The following is a 4,700-nucleotide window of genomic DNA, read 5'->3' on the forward strand; positions in this document are numbered from 1 at the left end:
TCAATTTTTGATTTTCAGTGGTTAGAAAACCGAACAGAATTAACTCTACCCTAACGTTGTTGTTTTTTGCACTTTTAATCCTAGGCTAAGCCTTGGTTTGACATTAAGGTGCTTAAAAAAAAAAAGCTGCTTATTTTTAAAGTTTTTATGTTGAAGGTGTTGAAGGTGTTTGGTAAACTAAAAAAAAGGGGATTATTTTGGAAGCTGTTGTGATTGACAATTGAAATCATCAGAAAAGCCAAACCAGCTAAATGCTGCTTTGGAAAATTGGCTTTTTTTTTTTTTTCAAAGCACGCGGAGCTACAGTGCATCTTTAATGAAACTTTCTAAAGTCCAATAACACCCTCGAACCAGAAATGGCTCCATCTACCATCTTCTCTAATCACCAAACCAGAAACGGCTTCGCCGATCTCCAACGTCCCTTGAACCCAACCCCTTCTTTGCTTCAAATTGATTTCTCTCTCTCCTATGAGACCCGATGGATCTGTCTCCATCATCCGATCCAACAACCTCGATCTCATCAAGATCCGGCGAATTTATTCAGAGAGGGGGTTGGGGAGAGAGACAGGTGAGAGAGCTTGAAGAACAACCCATCAAAGACGGCGTTGAGGTGAGTAGTGCAATGGGCATAGCCACAACGTCGGAGTGCAGACTTGCTCAGATGGCAGTTGCCATGTCGGTTAGATGAAGAAGGAGGAAATTAAAATAAAAAGATGAAGAAGGAGGAGAGAAAAAAAAAGGACAGCTTTTACAAAAAAGTTAACTAAATACTCTACTACTTTATTTCACAGCTGCTTATTCTCACATCACAACAGAAACAGTTTTTTTTTCAAAGCACAGTAATACCAAATCAGCCGTAAGTGGGCTTACGCTATTCCTCCCCGGTTCTGCACTTCGACATTTCCTTTCCCCCGTTCTTGCTCTTTGTCTGCGGCCGTTATTCTTTGCCCTCTGGATTCAAGCTAAACCTTCCCTCTGCTGGGTTTTCTTTCTCGGTTTCAATTGGTTTTGTTATAACTCGTCTTAAAAAAATGTGTTTTATTCCCAATAAGTATGAAATGACCAAAATAACCCTAGTTGAGTGGAATAATTATAGACCTCTAAGCTAAATCCCAATTTCTCATGTTTTTCTATTTTATTAAATTATTTTTCGTATTCACAAGTGCGTGGGAGAAAGTGAAATGGATTTTGGAATTACGGAGGTCAAGTTAAATTTTTTAATGAAGGAGGGCATTTAGTAATTTCACTTTGGAAATTTTTAAGTAGAACTTAATCCTCTCTCGGTCACTCTTCTTCCTTATTTGCATCTCGACTCTTCTCCCTAACCTAAACTCTGCAACTCTCTCTAGCCACCAAGAACAGCCTTTATCACCACCACCAAATCCGACTGAAATTCACCTCATCACCACCATAATCCAGATCTCTGTGACACAAGGAGCTTGGTGGAAATGTGCAGAGCTCACAAACTCGAGAGCTTCGAGTTTCCCGGTGAGTTTCGAGTTTAAACAAACGAAAGGTTGTTTGGGTTCGAATTCGACTGCTTGTGATTCCAGGTAATTTTTCCAGGTTGTGTAGTTGCTTTTGAACTGAAAATTGTGGTCTAAAGCTCTGTAATCTCTCTGTTCTTCATTTCTAGTTTCCAGCGAGGAGGTCCGACGAGAACTTGTCGAAACCGAGGTGGATTCGACCTCAACCTGTCAAATTTTTTACCTTGGTAAGCTTCTCGAGCTTTCGGTACGAAATTGATTAAAATCTAAGCTAATTTCCAAGGGTTTGACCTCTGCTTGTCTCGGTGTTCTTATTCCAGAAATCGGTGGAGTTCTCCAACGAGACCTCGTCGAATCCACTTCGGTGGATTCGACCTCTCTTTGCTCAAATTCGATCCAGGTGATATTCTTGAGCTTATGATGAGGTTTTGGTGGAAAAATTGATGAAAAAACGGTTGAATTTGAGCTTGAACAAGCTCTGATCGGTTTCTAGTTTTTCTGTAGAATCCAGCGGCGGAGCATGGCGGTCGCCGTTAACCTTAATGGCGGTAGCGGTAGATTCCGTTAGAGTTAACAGAATATCTAACAGCGAAGGTATATTCTGTTGAGTTTTATAGATTTTTCGACAAATGGTGCGTGGCCACAGCGTCGACGATCAGTACAACAGCGCGTCTGCTGGCGGTAGCGTCCATCGGCGACCATCTAGCGTGTGATGTCACTACGACGGCGCAAAGTGGGCCATGGCGGAGCATGCAGCAACGTGGGGCGGTGCATGTGGCGGCCCGTGGGACCTGAGACCTAACCTAAGGTTATTCAACTGTTGGATCCTTTCCGAGGCAATGCCTCGGGATCCTACCTACCAAACAACATGGGCTGTTGGATTTTGATCCAACGACTACAAATAGAGGATTCCTCTAAAAATTATAATAATTATCACCGTTAGATCAAAATCCAACGACTCATCTTGTCCAGTCAGTAGGATCCCGAGACATTGCCTCGGAGAGGATCCAAAGGTATTCGACGTTCCAAATCACATGGTGCACTTTATTTGTACAAACTCAGAGTCATTTATCACATTTAAGTGAAAATAAATTAAATTGAAGAGAGACGCTCAAAATTTAAGTGAGTGGATCCCTTCAACGCTCAAGTTTTTTATTAATTGTTTTTGATGAATTTAACTGTTTTGAAGTAGTCATCGATGGGAATTAAATAGAATTGGTTGATGACCATGTAGTTGATTTATTTATTATGATGATTAGTTTTCACCACATGGTCTTTTATATGTCAAGTATAGATAATTGCGACCATAGGATTTGTGCATGTGATATGATACTTTTGGTAGAGGCTAGATATGCGAGTAGATGCTAGCAATGCACAGGTAGACGCCAGTGTAGCCATGCACTCTTACTAGTAGATGCTAGTATTATTATTGATCGGCCCGGTATGATTTCTTAATTATTGACTTGAATGTGGTTTCGTTTGACTATATATTGTAGTAGATACTAGTATGTATGTAGTTTGAAACTATATATGATTTCCAAAATAGGGGTTAGTATGGTTGAAACGATTTTGACTACATAAATGATTATGACCGCTCACACTTTGTTTTCGCCCTTCAGGACCTAGTGAGCACAAGGCTACATTTAAGGACGAGTGGGCTTGGCAGTATTATAGTCTTCCTACTGTGTAGGGTGCTTCCCTTCTGTTTATGTTTATCTAGTTTTGTAATAATGTATGATCATATTTTTTATTATGCTTGGCATTACAAATACTTTTGTTGGAAAATAATAAGTTTAGGATTTGGGCCCAACCCATTAGAATTAGGTTTTCGTTAGGGTTTAGTTTACTATAAATAGAATGCTTGTAATTCACTTGAGAATAAGTCCGTTACAATGTAGTCTTCAGTTTGTCGTCGTCTCGGCATTCTTCATTATAAATAATATCCGTAGTTTAGTATTAATTGTTCGTTTGTAATGCATACTTTAGTTTTCAACTTGGTATTAGAGCATGTTTGATTCTTCGAGATTTAATTTGCTTTAGGTGGCTATCAATTTGTTCGTTCGTTTGTCCTCCATGTATCAGTTCAAAGATGTTTGTTTTCTTGGTTTGTATGTCTCGTAGTAGTTAGGTGGCTATCCACATGAACTAGCTGCCATTGTCCACATCCAGACCCAAGATCCCGTTTGCCCATTGATCTCGACCACACCAAACCTGATGTGCACCACCACCATCTCGCACTAGACAATTAACTAGAAACTAGATTCCTATCTGCATGCTGTCGCTGCAGTAAAAAACTCAACACATCTGCCGTCTGAATCCACCCCTGTCGCCAAGCCACCCAATCAACCTCCACACGACCTCGCAGTGACCCGTACTTGACCCACAACCTAAATCGCTACCACGCCCACCAGAACTTTTACTGCCCTTGATCGCTGTTAATTCCTTGCCAACCCTAGTCCCCGGGTTGAATCGGTTTGTTTTGTTTTACGTTTGATGAAGTTTCGTTTGCATACAGCTCAAAAACACAAGAAGAAAAGGGAAGGAAAAAAAAGGGAAAAAAATGAAAAATGAAGAAAAAAATGGAAATTGCTTGAGGTTTTGGCCTACACGGAAAAAGAGAGGAAAAAAGGTTGTTGTTTTTCCTGTTTAAAATCTTTGAAGTCTGTTGGTTGTATATGTAGTTTATTGTTGCCTATCATATCGATCGCTCGAGTGTTTGGATTTGTAACCATTCGAGTGATGTTGTGACAAGAAGAATGTCACAGTACCAATCATTGTCTTGGCCAGGCAATTCAGTAATGTAAGGCTTCCATCTAAGATTGGCCCGAGTTTGAAGGTAATATCGAGTATTATTGCTCCTCCGCAATGCATAAAGAACAAGGAATTCAGGGAGTCCTAACTCAGCACTGTACCATTCGTTTAGGCATTCAAAGCAGGTGGTTTTCCGGAAGGAATATGGGGTGAGGTTGCAGAGGCTTATTTGAAAGAAGACCAGAATTCCCCTTAGAAGGGGTGATAAAGGGAACTTCAAACCTAAATCAAGGTAATAGGGATGAATCCTTGTACATGGGCGTTTAGGGTGTGAGGGAAGTGGAGGTTTTGCAGCGACATCACAATTATCTTCCTACCGAACTTTACATCCATTCAGAATATGGGTGCGACCAGCTAAAAAAGCTGCATTTTCTTCTTTATTGCAAACCCTTAGCATTGGAA

General features: G+C 40.5%; 1 long non-coding RNA gene across 1 annotated transcript; it reads left to right on the forward strand.

Moving 5' to 3' along the window:
* Window positions 1–1,147: 1,147 nt before the first annotated feature.
* Window positions 1,148–2,646, forward strand: LOC114825644 (uncharacterized). The gene is made up of 4 exons (XR_003774491.2): window positions 1,148–1,553; window positions 1,637–1,714; window positions 1,808–1,887; window positions 1,992–2,646. It is a non-coding gene; the product is annotated as an uncharacterized lncRNA (long non-coding RNA).
* Window positions 2,647–4,700: the final 2,054 nt, after the last annotated feature.

The sequence above is a fragment of the Malus domestica genome, chromosome 06 (genome assembly GCF_042453785.1).
Source record: "Malus domestica chromosome 06, GDT2T_hap1".
Classification (NCBI taxonomy): domain Eukaryota; kingdom Viridiplantae; phylum Streptophyta; class Magnoliopsida; order Rosales; family Rosaceae; genus Malus; species Malus domestica.